We start from the raw sequence: 15188 nt of genomic DNA, 5'->3' as shown, positions 1-15188 counted from the left end.
CTGGACAATTAACAGCTGAAGAAAATATGACAAGACACACGCAAAGAGGTTGGGAGATAGAGAGGAGGAGTGCGCCAGAAAGGAGCTGAGCTGCCTTCTTGTGTAAACTGCCTGAGAGCGGGCCCCCTCCCCTGGCCTCCGTCCCTGTCCCCCCTTCCCCAAGGCTGTGTTCTGCTGTCTGCCCGAAGGCCAGGACTGATCTGTTAACCTTGCACCACTGGCTGGGAGGCCGCTGCAGCTCATGGTACTGTATGTTACCATTACTACTCCCTCATTCCTTTTCATTGGCTTTTTTTTTTTAAAACCATTTCTCTGTGATAACGGTTTATATTAGTCAGAGGGATACAATTTTGGAATGCAGAAGATCCGAGTTTAAAACAAAACAAACTTTAGAATGGTACCTTTTTTTTTTTTTTTGTCCTTTTTGGCATTTAGAAGGGCTAAATCCAACCATGCTAATTCAATTGCAGCCAAAGGTTTTCAGTGTGATTTAAAATCAGGAGTTCTGGAAGTGGAGCAGTTGAAAGATGCAAGTCATCTGGGCTGTGGATCTTATAAAGGGACTTTGTTGTGAAACCACGTGAGCATCTTCAGGTTTTTAGGATATTTTCAGTCTTTGCATTTGTTGCAGTTATATCCATTTTGCAGATTGCCCCCCAACCCCTGTCCTTCCTTAGGGAAAACACTAGCCGTCTCATTCACTGTTGGAGTTGTTTTAGGCTTACAGTTACTGAGGTTGTGTATGATTTGACTTCAGTTGTAATCGTGCGTGTTACATGTAACATTTGAACTGACTCAAGTTAATTTATAACAGATTAAAGTGCGGATGTGTGGAACAGCTTTCTGATTTTGCAGTGTGCCTTTATAAAATATTCATGTGTCTGATTTTTCCCCCAATATATAGGAAAAATATGTATTATCCTAAGATGACCTAAGTAAAGAGATATTAATAATAGTTTGAATTTTACTTTTGGACTGCATTTCTCTTCAATTTCAAATACCTTAATACTTTCTTTTCTTCATGTTTCTGTCAGATGTTATTTTTCTCTTCCTTAATAATACGTATATACTTGTATGTATGTGTGAATGTGTGCAGATTTTAATAACTGTCAAATAGTTATAAGAAAAAACTTGCAGAACTGTGAAGTTAGTTTTCCATTGATACATTATCAGTCAGAAAGTCATGTAACAAAAATTCAACTCAAGAATATAGCACAGAAAAGTAAACTATGAGTGGACCCGTGTGCCCTATTTGTAGAGTTTTAAGTACATGATTTATATATTTCTATAAAACAATGATTTTGTCAAGATAGACCTCTTGAGTTTAATCTAACGGTGCTTGCATGATGGCTTGTTCTTTTTAAACATATATATTGACATTGTTTACAGGAAGTCTTAAACCAATAAGTGATCAGCTCCATAGGAAAATCAAGCTGTATTTATGGACTTGGCACTTCCAATTTTAGGTGAATTCATTAGATTTTTTTTTCTTACATTCTAGAGAATAACCACTTCAAGAATTATTTCTTTTTATTCTATTTGGTCTAGTAACATGATTTGGTGTTTTGTTTTTTAGTTGTAAATTTTAAAATGCAATTTTTCAGGAGAATATTACTCTGTGTCTGATTTTTGTTTCTTTTACTAAACAGCCAATTTTAAAGTTAATTATTTTATTTAAATACTAGAAAAAGTATTTAATGTTGCCAAATTAAGGAGAAAAATCTATCAATTAATATTTAGATTATCTAAAATTATATTTGTTATCCTAATGATAGAAGCATTGTTTAAACTATAAAAAGATATTGTAGTTGTGTTTAGCCCTTTCCAGTTTGATTTATTAAAAGTTTCCTTTCATAATCTAAGAGGGGAAGAGTGGAATTACTCCAGTATCACATCTCTCTAATAAGAAAATTTCAGTGATTTAGGAATCTTTTCCCTATAAAAGTAAAATTTTCTTAAAAAGTATCATTACTTGTTCTTTCAGTGTTTTTCTCTCCCATTGTGCCAGGCACAATTGTTTGGCTTTGGAAACTTGGTGGGATAGTGAAAAAATTGGTGTTGTTTCAGATTTTAATGCTGCTATATGTTAGCCTTGTGACTTTGGACAAGTGAGTTTATCCCTGACCTTTATTTTCTTCACTTTTAAAATGAGGAAAAGGACATTTAGCTTACAGATTGTCAGGAAAATGAAATGAGACAACACACTTGAAGTTCCAGTACATAGTAGATACTTAATAAACTTTAGCTCATCCTCCTTTGACCTGCTCTGTGGCTTATTCTCCAGTTTTTATCCCTTGGGAAGCTTGAATTTTTGGAAATAGTAGTGTAGGGTGGTGGGGGAATAAGTTTAAATAAAATGTTTTAGTTTCTTCATTTATCTCTAGGAAAAGAGATATTAGGCCATCAGCAGATGTCTTTTTTTTTTTTTTTTTAAGTAAGAAACTCTGGCATTATGTATTAGTCTACGTTTTTACCACTCTGCAAAATTTTCATTAGGTTAATCTTTGTGGATGTCAGAGTGATGCTATTATTTCTGTGTTACCAGTTTTGGTACAGGTAGATTAGAAGTAAAGTTGGCCGATTCCTATTGGGTCCTGTTTACTTTTGTATAATCTGTTCTAATCATTTGCTTGAATTAAAGCTTCCTGCCTTATAGTCATTAGCATTTGATAGTAGAGCTTGAAACTTGATTTAATAAGTTAGACTCCAGCGTCTGTCCCTGGTTATGTGAAAATCTACTTATAATCGTGGAATTAAGGCCACACTAAATCTTTGAGTGTTTACACCTCTGTAGAATTAAACAAAACAGCAGCAGTCAACATACATGTGTATCTGGGCAATACTTCATCTTAATTTACAGTCTTGCAGAATGCTTAAAGGGTAGTTAAGGATTTAGGAACTGTTTGTTGAGCAAAATAATGTGCTGCTTTTTATTGTTTTTTAGCCCAGGATTATGTTTTCATATAAAAAATAATTGTGTTCCCATGTGAAGTACATTAATATTATTGTAGATGGTGTTTTTTTTTTTTGGAGACAGTCTCGTTCTGTCACCCAGGCTGGAGTGCAATGGTGTGATCTCGGCTCACTGCAACCTCTGCCTCCCAGGTTCAAGTGATTCTCCTGCCTCAGCCTGTTGAATAGCTTGGATTACGGGCAGGCGCCACCACGCCTGGCCAATTTTTATATTTTCAGTAGAGACGGGGTTTCACCTTGTTGGCCAGGCTGGTCTTGAACTCCTGGCCACAAGCGATCTACCCACTTCGGCCTCCCAAAGTGCTGGGATTACAGGCTTGAGCCAGCACTCCCGCCTGTAGATGGTCTTTAATTGGTATTGCTATTTAGCCTAACATCTAACTTCTTTTAGCCTGCCAAAGTTTGAACATACTGCGTCTTAAGATCTAAAATAAATATTTTACTTAATGTTTCCTTTGGCTTGTTAGTAAGCATAAACAAATGAAAATTGGTAACTAATAACTTTATTGCTACCTTTTAGCACACATAGTATGCTAGGGATGGTAGCCATAGTATCTAATTTATGCTTACAAAAGCATTCATGGAAGGTACCCATGTTTTTTTTTTTGAGGGGGGGGACAGAATTTCGCTCTTTTTGCCCAGACTGGAGTGCCATGGCGTGATCTCGGCTCACTGCAACCTCCGCCTCCCGGGTTCAAGCTATTCTCCTGCCTCAGCCTCCCGAGTGGCTGGGATTACAGGCATGCGCCACCACCCTGGCTAATTTTGTATTTTTAGTAGAGACAGAGTTTCTCCATGTTGGTCAGGCTGGTCTTGAACTCCCAACCTCAAGTAATCCACCTGCCTCGGCCTCCCAAAGTGCTGGGATTACAGGCGTGAGCCACTGCGCCCGGCGGTACCCATGTTTTCATTTTACAGATGAGGAAATCAAGGCCTAACATCTGTAATCCAGCAAAGTTGATTGCAAATCCCTTGCTTTCCCCCTTGCTGCATTCTTCATATATAATTTAAGCTAGCTATTTAAAGAGAAAAAGGGAAGTTAGTTGTAGAAACCACTGGTTTTTTTATTTCCTTTCAAATTAAATTTTACGAGGAAGTCAATATGTAGAACTGATAAAAAATTAGAGCTGCTCTAGATGAAAAGAGATAGAACCAGAGTCCCATCTTTTAGGCCTCTCCTAGGGATCCCTGGAATACTTGATGAGAAAGCCTTAGCCTAATACCCCCACACGCCAGAAAATGAGGCCTAGTGAAACTCTTCAGTTTCCCCATCTGGGACTTGAGGGTTTTGTTTATCTTGTGCTTGGAGATGTTATTATGTGGAATTCAAAGGGAAAGCTAAGCAGTATAATTTTATTTTGTTCATTCATTCATTCATTCATTCATTCTTGAGACAGAGTCTCACTCTGGCGCCCTGGCTGGAGTGCAGGGGCACAATCTCAGCACACTGCAACCTCTGCCTCCCAGGTTCAAGGAAGTCTCATGTCTCAGCCTCCCGAATAGCTGGGATTACATGTGTGTGCCACCATCCCCAGTTAATTTTTTTCTTTTGTATTTTTAGTAGAGATGGGGTTTCACCGTGTTAGCTAGGCTGGTTTTGAACTCTTGACTTCAAGTAATCCATCTGCCTCAGCCTCCCAAAGTGCTGGGATTACAGACATGAGCCACTGCACCCAACTGCTAATCAGTATAATTTTAAAACTCTACGAAGGACTGTGGGGTAAATACAACTGCAAAAAAAATTACAAGCCACGTTGCTGGCATGCACCTGTTGTCCCAGCTACTTGGGAGGCTGAGTCAGGAGGATTGCTTAAGCAGAGGAGTTTTGAGTCCAGCTTGCGCAGCACAGACAGGGTGTTGCTTTTGTTACCTGGACTGGAGTGCAGTGGTGTGATCATAGCTCACTGCAGCCTCCAACTGCTGGGCTCAAGTGATCCTCAGCCTCCAGAGTCGCTAGGACTATAGTCATGATACACCAAGCCTGGCTAATTTTTTGTAGGTATGGGGTCTTGCTATCAAGACCTCAAGCAGTCCTCCTACCTTGGCTTCCCAAAGTGCTGGGATTATAGTCATGAGCAACCATGTTTGACCTCATTGTGAATGTTAATTTTCAGGGTACAAGTTTTGTTTCATCCATAGCAATGAAGTGATTTTACTACGGAACGAGTCTGAAAAAACTAAGTCACAGTTTTATGTCTAACTGAAGTCTGTGTCTACAGACTCTACTTCATTTTGAAGGTTAAAGTTTGGGTGACTATGTATCACGTTATAGCATGTCTATTAAAGACATATACGTATACAGGCATATGTGTAAACATAACAATAGAGAAGATAATGTGGATCAACTTAACTGGGAAAATAATGTCAAAATCACTGTTTTAAATAAATTGCTTGTAAAACAAATTAACTGACGTGATAATTCTTTTTTTTTTTTTTTTTTTTTTGAGATGGAGTCTCGCTCTGTCGCCCAGGCTGGAGTACAGTGGCCGGATCTCAGCTCACTGTAAGCTCTGCCTCCCGGGTTTACGCCATTCTCCTGCCTCAGCCTCTCGAGTAGCTGGGACTACAGGCGCCCACCACCTCGCCCAGCTAGTTTTTTGTATTTTTTAGTAGAGACGGGGTTTCACCGTGTTAGCCAGGATGGTCTCGATCTCCTGACCTCGTGATCCGCCCGTCTCGGCCTCCCAAAGTGCTGGGATTACAGGCTTGAGCCACCACGCCCGGCCTGACGTGATAATTCTGTAATATCTTTATAAACCAGAAATTACAGGTTTTCTCACCAGATAAATTCACTTAGGGAATTTATATAGCTCTTTATTAGAAATATAATGTCTCTTTCGTGAATATTGTGAGAAGAGTCCAGACTTTTTAGCTAGATTTATCTCCATTTGAACTGATCTCTTTCCTATGTCACTTTGTAAAAGTTATATAACATCTTTGAATCTTAGTTACTTCATTTAAAAAATGGGGCTTAGAAATAAATGATGCCTGTGAATTCTGGCACAGAGAGGGTGAGTTAGACCAGTTTCTTCTTCTGTCTGTTACTATCGTAATTTGCTAGTTTTATGCAGTTTTCACTTGGTATCTGTTTATCAACAGTGCCATAGTGTTCTTTATACTTGCATCATGTACATACTTGGCCTTTTCAATTACTAGTTTAAAAAATACTTGTGTCACTCTTACAGAAGTCTTACTTTTGCAGAAGAAAATGAGGGTGGAGAGAAATCTCTTCTTTCTTATTCTTCACTGAGAATCAGTCAGTGAGCAGCATAATTCTAAAAGCTTATGTGGCGTTTGGGTACTTTATGGACCTTTTTATGGTAACCCAGAAGCAAGGCACTGATTGAATTAATACATTTCCATCGAGGGACTATGCTGTTAGCCTCTCCTCCTCCTACTAACCCATGCATGCTTCTATAAGGGACTTTTTCGTTGCATTATTTAGGTTGCCACATATGGTGGGGATGACAGTTTATAGATGTACAGGTTATTGGTAAGCATTATAGCCTTTCTATCTTTAAAACAAAGGGAAAGGAAAAAAACAAAAAAAAACAAAAAACAGAACAGCAACAACAAAATCACTACCCAAACCAAAAATAGCTTAAAAATACCATCTTAGCTTTCTGGAAAACTCAGTGCTTTATAAAATGTAGAATCTAAACTTTGCATACTGATTTTAATTTTTAATAGTTTTAAAACTTTTAAATACAACTTCTGTAAAAAGAATATGTGTTCATTGGTTAGATCTGGTTAAGAAAACTACAAAGAGAGAAAACTGCCTGAAGGGCTACCGCCAAGGAACTGTTAATGTATTTTTAGTCATCTTTCTTCATTTACACGTACCTACCAATGTATGAATAGAGAGTTAGTTACATAAAGGGATGATGTTACATGTATATGTAACTTTTTTAAAAAATGCAGTGTTACCTTAAGTATCTTTCCATGTCTGTAAATATAGATATTCATCATAGCTTTTTTTTTTTTTTTTTTTGAGATGGAGTTTCGCTCTTCTTGCCCAGGCTGGAGTGCGGTGGCACAATCTTGGCTCACCGCAACCTCCGCCTCGCGGGTTCACGTGATTCTCCTGCCTCAACCTCCCAAGTAGCTGGGATTACAGGCATGCACCACCATGCCCGGCTAATTTTTTTGTGTTTTTAGTAGAGACGGGGTATTGGTCAGGCTGGTCTCGAAATCCTGACCTCAGGTGATCTGCCTGCCTCGGCTTCCCAAAGTGCTGGGATTACAGGCATGAGCCACCGCGCCCGGCCCTCAGCATAACTTTTAATGGATTCCTAGCTTGCCATTGTATCATAATTTATTTAATGAGTTCTTGGTTTGTGGATTTTTTTTTTTTTTGATAAAAAGCAGTGCTTAAATATGAACATCCTTACTTGCACTTGTATGCTTATTTCCTGAGGATGAAGACTTAGATGTGATACTGCTAGGGAAGGCAGCGTAATTTTGCACAGCTTAAGAGAGAGATTGGCAAATCTGTTCTCTGCAGGGCCAGATGGTAAATAGGTAGATGTATGGTTTCTGTAGCAATTATTCAAGTTTTTTATTTGGTAGGACCAAGCAGCTGCATATGTAAAGGAATAGGCAGGGCTCTATTTCCATAAAACTTTATTTACAAAAGTAGGCAGCAGGATAGCATTTGACCCACAGGCTCGTTTGCCTACCCTGGACTTGAAACTAAATAGAAACTAACTTGGGATGAAAATTTATCCCTAGTTTGTTGTAAACTGCTTTTACAGTTTCTTAGAAACGTGTTCCTATCTCAGGGCAATGTAATGGGCTGATGACTTACTTTCTTTCCAGGTATGTGGTAGTGAATACTTAATTTTAAAGAACTTATTAAAGGAGCTTCACATACCGCCCCCTACTCCTGAAGCCTAGTACATTTTAAACTAAGAGGTTATATACACCAGTATATATTTTTATTATTCTATACTATTTTTTTTTGGAAATAGAGTCTCACTTGTCGCCTAGGTTGTAGTGCAGTGGCAATCTCGGCTCACTTCAACCTCTGCCTCCCAGGTTTAAGCAATTCTGTGCTCTTAGCCTCCCGACCAGCTGGGATTATAGGCATGTGCCACCACCCAGCTTTTTAAAATCTTACAGTAGAGACGGGCTTTCGCTATGTTGGCCAGGGTGGTCTTGATCTCCTGGCCTCAAACAGTCAACCTGCCTCAGCCTCCCAAGTGCTAGAATTACAGGCGTGAGCCACCGCGCCCTGCCACATTGTATACTTTAGATTTCAGCATATGTTGACAACTTGTTGGACAAGGAACGACCTCTTTAATTAATTAATTAATTTTATTTTTGTGTATTTTGAGATGGAGTCTCACTCTGTCACCTAGGGTGGAATTCAGTGGCGCAACCTCCGCCTACCTGGTTCAAGCGATTCTCTGACTACGGGCATGTGCCACCATTCCCGGCTAATTTTTGTAGTTTTAGTAGAGACGGGGTTTCACGATATTGGCCAGGCTGGTTTCGAGCTCTTGACCTCGTGATCCACCCGCCTCGGCCTCCCAAAGTGCTGGGATTACAGGCGTGAGCCACTGTGCATGGCAAACTATTTAATTTATATTGCAGGGCAGATGGGTATTTTCCCCCTTCTAGGAGGTAGCTTAGTTGGAGTCATGTTCTAGAGATATTCAGAAGTAAGCTGAAAGGAAAGTCCAGTAAGAGGAAAAGAATCATTTCAGCAGAAATATACCACAGATCAGCAGGGTGACATTGAGTTAGTTACTGAACCTTAATAGGCTAAATTATACTCAAAAAAATGCTCTGTGCATAAATAATAACATTTTTGCATCTTGAGTTTCTATAAAACAGGAATTATTGGCCCCTGCTTGCCTTACGGGTATTTGTTGAGGATCTGCTGGAATAATGAAATAGTTAAAATCACTCTATTTGTAACATTGTGTCACTGGTGCCCTTATGAATTTTAAGATATTTATTTATTATTTAGTATGTATTTGTTGACTATCTGCTATGTGTAAAGCAGTATGGCAAGTGCTGTTGGGAAATACAAAGAGAAATAAGTTAGTTCTTGATCCTAAGGAAAGAAAAACATGTATTTACAGTTCAAGGTGATATAGTGCTTAGAGCCCTAAGGAACATGGAGCACTTGGGATGATGAGATCCCTTTCATCCAAGGGTATCAGGAAATTTAATGGAAGAAGTGGCATCAGGAAATAGGGACATTTTCAAAGGGAGAATACAGGCGAGGGTATTCCAAAAAGAGCAGCATGAGAACTGTTTCAGGTTGGGAAAGTCCAAATCAGTATGCAAGAGACATAAAATATTCTAATTAGAGTGTCTATCAAGCATTTTTCATGAAGAAGGAGGAGAAGATAAAGCTGGAAAGGCAGGTTAGAGCTAGATTGTAGAGGACCTGGAAAGAACTGTAATTGGTAATTGGTGGGGAGCTATAAACATGATCTAGGAGAATGTGTTTGACAATTGGAGGGGTGGTGTATAGCACTAGCTGGCAAGTATGGAATGATAAAGTCAGGATTATTGCTAAAGGGTTATTGCAGAGGTCTGAGCATGCACTTGTAGAAATATTCTGGAAGGTGTGTGGGGGACAGCTGAGGGGACTGAAAGGGCAGAATGGACAAGGCTATCAGAACTGACTGGGTTTAGGAAATAAGGAGAAGGCTTTTAATAATGATATGTAGTTCTGAGTCTTTGTTAATGGGATTATGGTAATAACATTGAAAAATATAGCAAAATTCAGGGAAAGCTGTAGTAAAGAAAGGAGACCACTGAACTTATTTGCTTTGCTTGTTTAGCTTGAGATGTTAACTGGATGCTTAGAAAATTCTAGTGAGAGTTTGAAAATGCAGGACTGAAATTTACATGAGAGGTAAGGGTTAGGGATTTAGGAGCCCTGTTCACACAGAGGTACGTGACAGGTGAAACTTGAGAAGAGCTTCACATCACTAATGAGAATGCATGAAAGAGAGAAATTGTGGCCACATGATATGGCTCGTGCCTGTAATCCCAGTACTTTGGGAAGCCACAGCAGGAGGATCACTTTGAGGCCAGGAGTTCAAGACCAGCCTGGGTAACTTAGCAAGACCCCCATTTCTATCAAAAAAAAAAAGAAAAAAAATTAGCTGAGAAAAATCACTTCTCAGCTAAATTGCAGGGCAGATGGGTATTTTCCCCCTTCTAGAAGATTGCTTGGTTGGAGTCATGTTCTAGAGATATTCAGAATTAAACTGAAAGGAAAGTCTAGCAGTTTAAGGTTGCAGCAAGTCACAATTGCATACCACTGCATCCCAGCCTGGGTGACAGAGCAAGACTCTGTCTCAAAAATAAAAATAAAGAAAAAGAAAATGGTATTTTAAGCATCACTTACCATTGGGTAAGTCAATTACATAAGTAGCTCTGTCTTTTTGTGAGGCAACTAATACCAAAAGAAAAGCAAAAAAGAGTATTTTACCATTTATAAAGCATTCTTTTGTCCACTAAGCTTCTCTTCTTAGCTTCTAAAGCTACAGGTTTCAGGAGTAAAGTATGTTCAGTTTGGGAAAAAAATATTTTTATAAGATCCCCAAGGAAAATATAACTCCCTTTTACTTTATCTTCTCTCCACTTCCTGAGAACCTCAGTAACAAAGATGTTACTGGCAGGAGGGGTTTTTATTCACTTTTTACCTGTCTAATACAGACAGAGTGAGATGTCTTTACAGAGTGAGATGTTGGTAGATAAGGATTTTTTGCCCTGGTGTATGCTCCTTCTTCTTTCTCTCCATTGTTTTAAGTTACATCTTTTCTAAAACTAAGTTATCATCTATACATCTAATACAGAATACTGCAGCTTTTCATCTCCCCTAGTTCTCACCCCAGTTGAGATCCATGCATTTGGGATGGGGGTGGGGGTATCCCTTAGAAATCAGCTTTGTATGCGTTTGCACATTTTTCTCTTTTTAGTCTGGGGTCCTCAGCAGGCTTGGAGGGGGAATTGTGTAGTACACAGTATGACTTATGTTTGACTTGGGAAAATTTTTCCTGTATGGAACAGCAGGACTGAATCTGCTTTCTCATTTCCTTTCTTCTTTTAACATTACCTATGTTCAAGCTTTGCATGCAAAGAAAACCGTGTTGATTCATTGATCTTCGACATGCTACATTATGAGCCTTGGCGTAAGGTAAAGGCTCCCCTGGCTCCCCTGTTCAGAGCATCCGGAATTCCTCTGGTCTGTTGGTACCATCTGTGGCCTTCCTTCAGGCTCAGTCTTCATAGTAAGTCTGACTCATGTCAAATGGGGCAAGGTGCTAGTCCAGAGTAATTTGCATCTCTAGCCAACCACTGTGCATTTACTCTAGTACTAAATGCTCATTGTATTTGTCTCTTAATCTGTATATGCTACTTAAAACTTTTTTTTAAAAAAAGTCACAATTGGTTTAATGTAGGTGGTTCAATGAGTAGTTTGTGAAGTTGAATTTTTGGGAGCTAATATTTGTTCTTTCCCTTTCTGATGCCTCAACAACACATTCTTCTATTTCATTCAAATTCACTATTCTGCTTTTTTTACATATGTTTTTCAATCACCCTTTTCCCTTTGGTGTTAAGTTTAGTGAGGGAGGAAACCCTTTCAATTTGTTCCATTTTTGTGCTTCTGATGAAGTAAGAGCAACTCAAAACGGGTGTATTTTCTTACCAAGTAAACTCTTTTCTAAAAAAAATGCCAAACCCTCCCCCCAGAATAAAGCATTTAGTAGCTTGATGGTCATTACTTGAAGGCAGCCTCTTTCCTCACTAGAGGTAAATACATCTTCACTCTTTTTTTTTTTTTTTTTTTTTTTTTTTTTTTTTTTTTTTTTTTTTTTTTTTTTTTTTTTTTTTTTTTTTTTTGAGAAGGAGTCTCACTCTGTCACCCAGGCTGGAGTGCAGTGGCCAGATCTCAGCTCACTGCAAACTCCGCCTCCCGGGTTTACGCCATTCTCCTGCCTCAGCCTCCCGAGTAGCTGGGACTACAGGCGCCCGCCACCTCGCCCGGCTAGTTTTTTGTATTTTTTTAGTAGAGACGGGGTTTCACCGTGTTAGCCAGGATAGTCTCGATCTCCTGACCTCGTGATCCGCCCGCCTCGGCCTCCCAAAGTGCTGGGATTACAGGCTTGAGCCACCGCGCCCGGCCCATCTTCACTCTTGATTGCCGCGGAAAGGTAGGTGGAGAAGCTGAGTGAAGCAAACCCAATGACTGAGTTCAAGTTGACCTGGATCATTTTAAAGTGCTTTTCATGTAAATGCTACAGTTAATGTCTGTCCCCACATAATTTCTTTCTAATGTTTGCAGCAGATGTGGAGTTGGCCTTACCACTGCTCAAGTTGCTTGCTCATTTTGGCTGTTTCTCTAAGCTTTTCCTTTCCTGGCTTCCTTTCTTTTCTTTACAGAGTGAGATGTTGGTAGATAAGGATTTTTTGCCCTGGTGTATGCTCCTTCTTCTTTCTCTCCATTGTTTTAAGTTACATCTTTTCTAAAACTAAGTTATCATCTATAGAGCTTTTGCCTTATGGTTCCTTTTTGGTTTTCTAGTTTACATGGGCTAGTGAGCCTCAAACTTTAATGCTCGTCAGCATCACATGGAGGGCTTGTAAACACAGGTGAGGGACTCCACCTCCAGTTTCTGTCACAGTGGGTCTCAGGTGGGGCATGCAAATGAGTTTCAGACATGCTCTCAGATGATGATCACAGTAATCTTTGGCCAAGAAGCATGCCTTGGGCACTGACTGGGACTATTGGTTTTGTCTGTCAGTTTGCTGCCCACCCCCAGAGGGTTGGGTTCTTCAGATTTTATTCATGCATGTTCTCTGGAAACTCTTTACTTTTTAATTATTTATAGGCCAAGCTGCTAGCATAAGAGAACTCAGAAAATTACCTTATATTTTAATTGTGAAAGGGTTGGTTGCAGGAGGGGCAGATGTACAGCTTCTTGCCACTCTCACTCCCTCATCCTCCAGTGAAGTCTTTTTTTGTTTGTTTGTTTTTTTGAGACTAAGTCTTACTGGGTTGCCCAGGCTGGAGTGCAGTGGTGTGGTCTCGGCTCACTGCAACCTCTGCCTCACAGGTTCAAGCGATTCTTCTGCCTCAGTCTCCCAAGGTAGCTGGGATTACAGGCGCCTGCCACCATGCCCGGCTAATTTTTGTATTTTTAGTAGAGATGGGGTTTCTCCATGTCGGACAGGCTGGTCTCGAACTCCTGACCTCAGGTAATCCACCCGCCTCGGCCCCCCAAAGTGCTGGAATTATAGGCATGAGCCACCACGCCCAGCACCCAGTGAAGTCTTTAACAGTAAGTCCCTCTGAGCCGAGAGCGATCTTTTCAGTCATTCTAAACACAGCATCACTCTAGGAAGCCTTCTGAAAGGTGGTTGAGTTGGCCTTTGGCCCCTAAGTGAGACCAAGTCACTCTATTTTTAGTTTCCCCTGTTGCTTATAATATTCCTTTGACCCTTGTGACTTGCTTTCCTTTCCCCCATATGGCTTCCACGATGGTCTCAAAGTTCTCAGCCCTCATTGGATTGGTATGCCGTGGTGATGCTTTTGTGGGCTGGGGGCAAAGTAGCATTTACAGATATACTGTGTACCTACTGAATACTTAGGTGCTTTACATGTGTCATTTCATTCAACCTTGCCAACCCTGCACAATAAATGTAAGTATCCTCATTTTACAGATGCAGGAAACAAGGCTCTGAGATAAGTGAGCAAGTTTACAAGATATTGCAGTAGAGATTTAAACAGAGGTCTAATTGCAAATCTAGAACTCTTTCAGTATTTCCTGTCTTTGAGATAGCAGGAGTTGAGCGTTGAGGATAGAAAATAAGTTAACCTGGGTGTGGCATACTTGAAATTGCATTTATTGTCAATTGTCAGAGTTGACAATATATTTGCCCATAAACAACAACCTGGGGTGTTCTGTTTCCAAAATAATGTATTACAAGAATGATTGGAAACCAATATATAAAATAATAGAGTTCTGTACCTTTTTTTCTTGAATATAAGAACCCGCCGGGTACGGTGGCTCACGCCTGTAATCCCAGCACTTTGGGAGGCCAAGGTGGGTAGATCACTTTAGGTCAGGAGTTCGAGACCAACCTGGCCAACATGGAGAAACCCCATCTCTACTAAAAGTACAAAAATTAGCTGGGTGTAGTGGCGGGCACCTGTAATCCCAGCTACTCGGGAGGCTGAGGCAGGAGAATCACTTGAACCCAGGAGGCAGAGGTTGCAGCGAACCGAGATCATGCCACTGCACTCCAGCCTGGGTGACACAGTGAGACTCCATCTTCAGAAAAAAAAAAAGGCTGGGCACGGTGGCCCACGCCTGTAATCCCAGCACTGTGGGAGGCCGAGGCAGGCAGATCACGAGGTCAGGAGATTGAGACCATCCTGGCTAACGCGGTGAAGCCCTATCTCTACTAAAAGTACAAAAAATTAGCTGGGCGTGGTGGTGGGTGCTTGTAGTACCACCAGCTACTCGGGAGGCTGAGGCAGAAGAATCGCTTGAACCCAGGGGGCATAGCTTGCAATGAGCCAAGATCGCGCCCCTGTGCTCCAGCCTGGGTGACAGAACGAGACTCTGTTTCAAAAAAAAAAAAAAAAAAAAAAGGACCCATCCATGGATCTGGTACAAGTGACTTCATTCTCATTTTCTCCAATGCTAAAACCCAGGTAAAACAAGAATTGCAGGAAGTACGTGAAATCTGTGCAATAGTAGGATGTTTTTCAAGTAAAGCACTAGCGAAGTCATTGAGAGAACTTTGTCTTAATTTCCCTTCTGTCCATTTTTATCAAATGTAGAGGGAGACCATAGTGATAGGTCTCAGTTTTCTCATTTAGAAATAAAAAGAGTACAATGGAAATTTCTCCTCTTCCTTACTTGTCTGATATGGGAATTAATAAATATTATGTGTAAAGTCCTTTGAGCACTCTGGAAGAAAGATTCTATGTAATTTTAGCATTATTCATGGTCCATTAGGCTCCTCAGGGTGTCACCAAGGAAGAGAGATTTTTACCTTTTATCCCATATTTCACAGTATAAAAACAAGGTGTTTTTGTTGTTGTTTGTGACTGTGAAAATCTCCTGTAATTGTACCTGCAGAGGTTGCTCCTATCACAGAGCCCAGGACACTGTTCTTTGGCAGCTCCCCCTGAGCATCAGTTTCTGAGGAAGAGCAAGAGTGAAGCTTAGTGAAAT

At 40.2% G+C, this 15188-nt stretch overlaps 1 protein-coding gene across 1 annotated transcript in view; it reads left to right on the top strand.

The window, feature by feature from the left end:
• The window catches only part of BNC2 (basonuclin 2), a 449350-nt gene that overhangs the window by 162240 nt on the left and 271922 nt on the right, over positions 1-15188 (top strand). The gene's annotated exons all lie outside the window — the stretch shown is intronic.

This window comes from Rhinopithecus roxellana, chromosome 16 (assembly GCF_007565055.1).
Source record: "Rhinopithecus roxellana isolate Shanxi Qingling chromosome 16, ASM756505v1, whole genome shotgun sequence".
NCBI lineage: Eukaryota > Metazoa > Chordata > Mammalia > Primates > Cercopithecidae > Rhinopithecus > Rhinopithecus roxellana.
This window is presented reverse-complemented; position numbering and strand designations above follow the sequence as displayed.